Source organism: Mustela putorius, unplaced genomic scaffold (assembly GCF_011764305.1).
Source record: "Mustela putorius furo isolate JIRA1106 unplaced genomic scaffold, ASM1176430v1.1 tig00003845_pilon_pilon_pilon, whole genome shotgun sequence".
Classification (NCBI taxonomy): Eukaryota; Metazoa; Chordata; class Mammalia; order Carnivora; family Mustelidae; genus Mustela; species Mustela putorius.
The window spans coordinates 96,096,317-96,105,901 of NW_025421998.1; positions in this window are offsets into that span (position 1 = coordinate 96,096,317).

The window sequence follows — 9,585 nt, forward strand, 5'->3', positions numbered from 1 at the left end:
TGGAATATTGGTGTGTTTGGTGAGGACCAGAGCCCACGGCCAAGAAAGAATTCTTGAAACGTCTTTGGTGCAAAAAGGTGGCTCTGTTACAGCACGGGGGCAGGCCCCATGGGAAGAAAGGGCTGCCGCCGCGGTATATTGTGAGGAACAACTGATAATATACCTTGGCTTTGGGAGAAGTAAAGATAAAGGAGGTTCCAAAAGGACTTTCCTGTGTCAAAGAAGACTCCGGATCCTGGAGGAATGCTATTATCTGCCTATCTCAAGTATTTGTCAATGGGCTGCAGGTTATAAGCACATGTAATTTTATCTCCCTTTCCTCCTGCCTTTGGTTCTCACATCAATATAGTCACACAAAAATGCAAGGCATTCTGGGAGATAGGGTCTCTACAGGTACCCAGGAATAAGAGGAGACCGGTTCAATAAACATCTACCAGTCTCTGCCACAAGGACCCCGAGAGTCCATGTTTCTAGCTCTGTGGTTCTTCAGGACAACAGCAAAACTCTAGAGAGTACTGAGAGAAGAAATCGAGACATGTGAGCCTCCTCCACAGATCTTCAAAAGCAACACCCCCACTGATATATACAATGGATTTTTTTATCTTCAATTTTATGTGAAATACAACTCAAAGCTTCCAGACAAATCCCCAAGACCCCTCTTCAGTACTGCTCCCCAGGTCACTTCCTGAGGGACTGGGCCAGTATCAAACCTGAGCCGTCACGCTGCAATAGAGTGGGTAATCCTGGAACCCCAGGTTGAGATATGCCACACTCAGCTGTATCCTTGCTCGGCTTCCCCGTCTAGGCATGGCGGTAAGATACAAGGGGACATTGTGAGCTTCAGAAAAGGTAATATACTTGCCAGTACTTTTTAAACTGAGAAGTTCTCAACATTGCTCTTAGTCCTAGAGTAGAGAGCTGCATCAGTTATCTTCTCTTACCTTTATTTCCCCTTCCCTACTTTCTCTCTGTCCTTTTTTACCCAACCCCTTGTAAAACCGTCCCTTAGGACGGTTCAGTTCTAAGGAAGATACCAAAGAGCCAAAGGACAGTGTCTGAACAAAGATATAACTGGGCAAAAGGGTTACATTGGGGGCACCCAAATTAGACAGTTTTATGATCTTTTCTACCCAGAAAGTAGGCTGTGATGGGAAACTGGACAGCTGATACTTTAAGAGGGCAGGGGGAACGGAAAGGCTGAATTTCTAGCTGTCCAAAATGATATCCCCGGGCTATATGCACCGAACTGGAGGAGCAGGAGGAAGTAATGACTGAAGTTGGTCACAAGTGAGCGTTCTAAGGGATCGAATCTCCTGGCGTGCAGAAGACATCCAGCACTCCATGCCTGGGAGGTTGGATCCTTCTCCGTGAGGTCCAGCAGAACAGGTGGTTAGTGTGTGTGCAGCGGGTTTCTTTCTGTGGGCTGCGGCAGCTCTGCTGACAGAGTGATGACCTCACGGGCTATTTGCCCTTTTGCGAAGCCGACGCCTATTCCGTATAATTTTAGCAGCAGCCTGGGCTTGCGGTCACGTCTCTCTACTGTCTTCAGATACTCAGAATTTCTTTATCAAGACAATCTTGGGTTTCACAATCATAGATAAACTTCATATGCAGATGTACTTATACCGGCTCGACTGTGAATCCCCGGTGCTTGGGGATCTGTCTGGTTACGAGAGTCCTAAATACCCAGAGAGCCTGGGGAGGGAGCGAGGCTGGGACTCCCACTCCAATTTCACCTATTGCAATCGTTACTTCTTCTGAAAACTGTGGCCACACCAAATTTTTCAGCTGCCTTGAAGTCTCTGGAAACAGCCGGGAGATTTAGAAAATGATAAAAACAAAACAAAACAAACAAACACTAAGTTCCACCAGGAGGGAGGCTGATTAAGTAAAGACTGGTACCTCCCTGCAGTGGCATACCATGCAATTTTTAACAAACAAGAAGTATTAGGGATGCTCCTCATATCTTAGATGGGTGGTCTTCATATCCTGGGCGAAAATCCCCAAGATGCATTGAGTAAAGTCAAGGTCATTGGAAGAGGGATAAACACCCTATATTTATATGTGGTTATATGTGCATAAAACAATTCTGGAGGACTACTGAAGAAAACTAGCACGCTAGAAACAAAGATGATGGAGACAAGCAGAAACATATCCATGCTAAAGCTTATAAAATTTGAGGCAGCTTCTTTAAGAAAAAGAATGTTAATTTATGACTACAAAATTAGTGGATAGCCTCAGAAGGGGCCCTTGGTAGGGCTCTGAAGCTTAATTTTCTCTCACACATGGCAAATCCAGCACTGGGGACAAGCAGGCGGGAGAGAACATCAAAGAATATTTTGAAAGCTGCTAGACATTTGGGCCATTTTCACCTAGTCAAGGAATGAAATTTTTAAGTAATCAGTGTTTTACCAACATGGCTTTGGAGAAAGAGAATCGATTAGGTGACTGAGCCGTGTGAAAAACTTGAGTTCATATAATCCGATTCATAACGAGGAAATTATGAAAACTATCGTGGTAACTATCTGAAATACCATATTTCATCTATCGGGTTGGCAAAGATCAAAACGTCCTAAAAACAGGTAGTGTGGGTACGGCTTGTCATTGATTGCCTTCATCTGGTCTGAGTGACCTCCACGGGGAATGATTTGCCAATGTCCCCCATGATTACAGATGCACATACCATCGGATCCAGCAAGTCAGCTTCCAGGAATATATCCTACAGGTGGACTGGCGCATGTGCAAAGCGACAGATGCCGAGGTCACTCACGGCAGCGTTGCTTGTTCTGCCAACGTGATGGGGCTACCTCCATAGGAGACTGGCTAGATCAACTATGCTACTACCTCCATTCAGAATGTGGCACAGCTGAAAAGTAAACCAGATATGATAGAACAATCTGTATATATTTAACCCCCAAAACAAACAAACAAAAGAAAAACAAACAACAAACAAAAAAACCCCCGCAGGTTCCAGAATACATTGTGGGCTACCATGGATGTAATGTGTTTCCTATAAGCGCAGCATGTTTTTGCGAGCATCTCACAGACCACCTGCAAGACTGGAGTGACCAGAGGGGACACGGGTAGAGGAGGGGGACACGGGTGAAAGGAAAACTTTGGTACTTTTAAATTTAGGAACATGTCAACGTGTGACTTTTTTGAAATAAGATTTTTGAAAACGTTAGGACAGAGTTTTTAAATTCTGCAAAATCCCCCTTAAACTCCAGTGAAGCCTGATGCAGGTCAAGGACAGCCTGTTGGAAGTCCCAAACCCTGGGGAAGTTCCACTTTGGATGCAGACCAGCCTGGGGCCAGGGAAGATTTGAGGAGACTGGGCATTGTTTCCTGCCGCTGGAGGGTAGAGCACTCGCATTTAGAAGTCTCATTAGTTATTCAGTGAGCCAATGAGCTTATTATCCAAAAGGAAACCTACTCCTGAGGATGAACCTAATTAAATTTCTAGGAAATGATTCTTCTGTAAGTTCGTGACAGCTATGAATTCTTCTCTGAGCTCCCCGTTATTGTGCATTAGCTCTTTAAAGATGAAGGGACCTCCTCTTCCTAACTCCTGGAGGAGACAGAAAAGGGCCACTCGAGCAGCGTTTCTTCTTGTATTTTCCTTTACTCTCCTCGGGGACTTCGAGTTGCTTTGCTGAACTCAAAGAACACAAGATCCCTTGGGACATGGTTAAAAGCCAAACCCCAGGACACAGCCTAAAAGAAACAAGTCTGAGCCAGGGAGAATATTGGATCCTAAGTATATGTAATTCTTTTGAAAATAAGAAAGCTGTTACTGGGGAGCCTGGGTGGCTCAGTGGGTTAAGCCTCTGCCTTTGGCTCAGGTCATGATCCCAGGGTCCTGGGATGGAGCCCCATATAGGGCTCTCTGCTTGGCAGGGAGCCTGCTTCCCTTCCTGTCCCTCAGCCTGCTTCTCTGCCTACTTGTGATCGCTGTCTGTCAAATAAATAAGTAATATCTTTAAAAAAAAAAAAGAAAAGAAAGAAAGAAAGAAAGAAAGAAAGAAAAGAAAGCTGTCACTAATGGAGAACTGCTAAGGGAGCCTTCAAAGACCGAGAATATAGGAGATGCCTTTTGTTACTCAGAAACTGTGTATTCCAAGAAGGATCTGGGGCCAAGTTGAGTTGCCAGATTGATTTTTTAAAAGAAGACGAAAGGTTCCACAACGGAAAGGCGTAGGATTTGAAGCATTTCTTTCCACAAGATGGCGCTATAGCTTCTGCCAGAGAGGACGCAGCACTTCTTCAGGAGCTAGAAATCCAATACACACTCCTGAGGGGAACCTGATCTCTGTGTGCTTTGGTCAATCTGTCGGAGAAGCACGTTGTGCAAAAAGATTCTGGTGGGGTTGGCTTGGCTCCAAGGGTGAGTGAAGGCTGTTCAGGTGGGAACGCCGTCCACCACCTCCACACATGCCAGAGCCGGTGTCTCTGGGCTTCGTGCTCACCTTCAGCCCCTCCTTGCCCAAAGTGCTCCTCTTCCCGCTGTCAGGCGTGTCTGTGTGTCAGGAAGGGAACCCGGCTATTAAGGAGTGGCATGCAGGTCCCCAGCCATGGAAATGCATCTCCCACACCCACCCACACGGTGCACCCAGGGGCGGCTCGAGACTCGGCTCTTCAGATCTCGGCCTGTCACTCTGGCCCCGTTTGATCATACTTTCCTTTGAATTTCCCTGGCATTTGGAATATTATTTTACCATTTCCATGTAAATTCCCCAAGTTCTTTTGAGACAGAGTCCGTGTCATAATCCCCTTCGCATATTTCCTGTACAAGGACAAGCATTCTACGTTGAACGGATGCATAGTGAGGAGACTGTGAACACAGACAACCTCAAGTGTTCAATGACCTTGGTCGGCAGCCTGAGTAATGGGGAGGGGGCTAGCCCCAGGGGCCCCCACCTAGGAGCTAGGAGTGTGTTCTCCTAAATCCTAGCCTCTCCGATGCTGTTTGGTTATCTCTAAAGGGATAAGATTAAACTGTTGTCCTAACTCTGTTTTTCTTTTTAGTGTTTTGCCTCTATGACTTTACTGCCTTCAGCATCTCTGCCTTGAGGGAGCCATGGAGGCAAAAATATTTACCTAAGTAGAATGTTTCTGCTCCCAGGAACGGCATCTCTCTGTTTTTATTTTCCTCTCCATTTTTATGTCTTCCGTTCTGTCTCTGTGCCTCACAAAGAGACAAAACCACGACATGGTGATACATGGTTCTCTTTTTTTGTTCCCACAACCTCTCTACTCCCTCAGGGAGGAAAGGGCAGGTAAGTGGGAGCCTAGGGGCAGAGTGACAAGAGGATACCTTGGGCCAACTCTAATAAAGAAATGCATGTCGGGGCGCCTGGGTGGCTCAGTGGGTTAGACCGCTGCCTTCGGCTCAGGTCATGATCTCAGGGTTCTGGGATCGAGTCCCGCATCGGGCTCTCTGCTCAGCAGGGAGCCTGCTTCCTCCTCTCTCTCTCTCTCTCTGCCTGCCTCTCTGCCTACTTGTGATCTCTCTCTGTCAAATAAATAAATAAAATCTTTAAAAAAAAAAAAAAGAAAAGAAAAGAAATGCATGTCTAGGGATGCCTGGGTGGCTCATTTCGTTAAACCTCTGCCTTCAGCTCAGGTCATGATCCCGGGCTCCTGGGATCAAGTCCCGCATCAGGCTCCCTGCTCAGTGAGGAGTCAGCTTCTCCCTCTCCCTCTGCCCCTTCCCGCTGCTCATGCTCTCTCTCTCACACCCTTTCTCTCAAATAAATAAAATCTTCAATAAAAAAAAAATAAATGCATGTCTATATAGATTACAAATAAATAATACAGTTGAATATTAGGGATGCTTGTTGAATTTTTTTAAAAAAAATAGAAGGTAGGATAAAAGATGCTTTAAAATCACTGCTGCAGATCAGAGGGTCTCCACTCTCATTAGGCATCCAAATCAGCAACGGGCTATTTTTCAATAGTTCTGCTTGACCCCACACCTCCAGAACTGACACTCCTATATTTTTAGCAAGGGCAAATGCATAAAGCTCGCCAGGTGATTGTGATGGAAGCCTCTGGGGTAAAGGACCACTGCTCACATCACAGTTCCCAAATCTGGCTTCTGGTCTTCATCGCACTTAAAAACAAACAACAGCAAACTAATAGTCTTTCCTGGAGGTGTGCTGATTTGCCAGGTTTGAGAACCACGGCGAGAAGGCCAGAACTCCTCTAAAGGGATGTCATCCGTTTTAGTCTCCTTGCAAAAAGAGATCATCCCCACCCTTATCCTCCAAGAATCTGGGGTGGAAAACTTCTGAAACATCCTGAAACTAAATACACACCAAAAAACAAAACAAAACAAAACAAACAAACAAACAAAAAACAAGACAATTTGAATGAAGGATAGGACCCTGGTGTCTCTCCATGATGGCCGGGACTCTACCACAGCTGTGACCATTCCCGGGGAATACGTGGTCTTTCTCAGACAGGATTTGCCAGACATCTTAGAGATTCGACTGAATAAGATGCAGAGGCATAGGTATTTTCTTCTGATCCCTGCACCCAAGGTAAGAATACACCTTCAGGAGAAATTTCAAAAAGTAGGAGCCCCCAACGACTGGATGATGAAGGGGCTTGTAAGCCAAGCCTGCTACTGAGCTCAGACCTCATACCTTCAGAGATGGGGCTCTTCTAAAGGATTTTATTCAGTTTTACTGGGGTATGATGGACAAATAAACATTGTCCATATTGAAGGTGTACAACTTAATGTTCTCATAGGTATATCCATTTTGCAATGATCAGCAAAACCAAGCTATGAAACCTATCTGCCACCCTACACAGTTAACATTCCCTTCTTTTTCTTCTCTGCCACTCCTTCCCCGTACCTCTCCTTAAGCCCACAGTATTTGCCCTTGCCTACACAGAATGTTCTCAGGCTTCTGTTTTTACACATCCCATTTCCGCTCTTGGTTTGCCTTTCCTCTCTTCCCCTCTCCACCAGGTACAGAGTACTTTTCTAGGACAAGTCAACTCCAACAGCACCTTATCCATTAAGATTTCTTTTTGTCCCCAAGCGGTGTTCTCTCCTTCATGCTACCGTTGCACTCAGTGTGTATCTCAACACTGATCACACTCTGCTATCATTATTTGCTACTTGTTTCTCTCCTTGATTAGACTGAGAGCTCCTTGGAGCACAGACTTGGTCTTTGTGTATCTGGTTTCCAAAAAAATGCATACGGAGTACATGAATTTTTAAAAAATGAATCCGGTAATTCATAGCTAACCCCTGAACACCATTAAATGGAGACTCGGGCCAATGAGCAAAGACGGAGAAAAGAAATAAAGGGAGACCACGATGGGAAAGGGAAAATATGTTCCTCAGAAGGGGGACAGAACCGCTAAGAACCACAGCACCCGGGTCAGCGGGGATTTAAAGGAGAAGAATGGAGAGACCGTGGTCTCTTAAGCCAACTTAAGAAAAGAATGGAGTTCAAAGTCACTTCAGAAAGGTTCAAAGGTGGGTCATGGGATCAGGCAAAAAGCAGAGTCATTAAAGCCGGAGAAGTATTCAAAGAACTAGTACGGGATCAGCGGAGAGTCCGAGTTAAGTGAGTGAGAAACCAAGTAACCAAGAACACGAGAGGATGTCTGGGCAGAGTAGTGAGAGCCGCGGGCAGAACTCAGCGAGTTCCTGCTTTTAAAAAGGTCATTACCATTCCTTTAGCCCTGATGCCCGAAACTATGCGGGAGCCCTTCTCTGCCCTCCTTCCCCTTCCAAGGCTGGGTCTCAAAGGCACGTCTCCAACCTAGACTTTTTCTCCCCCCAGCTAATACAGCTCTCCTTTAACAATTACTTTATGTTGAATCTGCTCACCTTTCCCAACCCTGATCGCAACTAATCCCTGTGGATCACCTCTTACCCTTGTCCTGAGGAGACCTCTGTCTGATACCTTACTGAAGCACCACAACAGCCCAGTGAGGCGGGTGTTGTTAAACAGAACGATCTGCATTTAGGACGGGAGGGAGGTGGAGCGCAGGAAGTTAAGATGCCACATTTTTGTAGGTAGGATTTTGTAGGTAGGATTTTGTAGGTAGGATTCAGACCCGCCCCTGCCCGCATCTAAATCCAATCCTTTCCGTTGTATCATTCTCTCTCCTCTCTAGGACTTTACAGAAGAAATATAAGCCCAAAGGAAATTTCAAAATCGTAGGATAGGATGAAAGGCCTGATCAGGGCACCCCAAGCAAGCCTCAAGAAATAGAAAAAAAAAGAAAAGAATAAAATGAGAACTGTTCTTTGCCAAGTGAGGGGACAAGGAGCCTAGACATGGATTGGTCCCCAAATGTGTCCCCCCTGCAGACAGAGATGCTCCCTGGGGAGAAGTCAGCCCCCTAAGGGATACATTTTAACTTTCTTACATCTCACCACTGGCTGAAAAGTCAGGGGCAGCTATGCCTAACCCTCTGGATGACAGCCCAGAGGTCATGGAATCAAGGGTGGTGACTAAAAGAAAAAATGCTGATAGGTCGGAGCTGGCAGAACAAGAGGAGTTTGTTTGGTAATACCTGACATTCAGCGGAAACTAAGTCACACTGAGCTGTCACTGGGGCAGGGGGACCAAGTCAAGACAGAGGGGAGCGAGAAGAATAGCCGGGTGGGTTTCTGGGGCCGCTCCAGCACCTCCCATGGCATTGACCACTTCTGATAGGCAGTGCGGAAGAGCAGGGATCTGCAAGCTCTGCCCAAGGATTAGGAGTTTATTTACTTTGCTTTCTGCTAGAAATCAAGGGCCCCCTTGTGCCCTGGACTGAGTTTTCTCTCCTAGCCTAGACAGAGAGAGGGTTTTTTGATTTTTTGTTTTGTTTTGTTTTTAAAGATTTTATTTATTTATTTATTTGACAGAGGGAGATCACAAGTAAGCAGGCAGAGAGAGGGGCAAGCAAACTCTCTGCTGAGCAGAGAGCCCGCCGCTGGGCTGATCCCAGGACTCCAAGATCATGACCTGAATCGAAGGCAGAGGCCCGTCCCACTGAGCCACCCAGGTGCCCTGAAAGAAAGAGTTTTTTACCTGAAACTCTTTGATTGACCGCACTCCCCATTCTTACCCTCTCGCTGAGCTTAGGACACTTGCAAGGCCTGCGGGTACCAACCTGAACTCCTGATAATGCTTTCCTCACTGCTTCCCACACCTGAACGCAGTAGCTTAGAGGCAGTGGTAGGTTGTTGAACTGTTTAGGGCTTAACCCTTCAGAGTAATAATGACCAAAGCAGCTCATTCTCTGAACACAGAGGTGCTTCAGGACTTTCCCGGAGAAGACACCCTTCTACCTTAATGATAATCTATCCTAAAGTCTTCAAAATCCTAGTGGGCACACTAGGATCACTGGAGCAGTCAATGGGCACAGTAATCTGGAAATGGTCTAACGCACTAGCTATTTGGGCTGATAGATCGTGGCATTCCCGATAACAAAACAGCCGGAGAGCCTGTTAAGACTCTACTTGGAAATCCCTGGAGTAAGGAACAGGGCAGGGGGCGTGATCTGACTAGAATGAGCAGATCGGGAATCTCTGGCCCCCGAGGTGCGGGGTTCTCACTGTGTGGGGTTGGG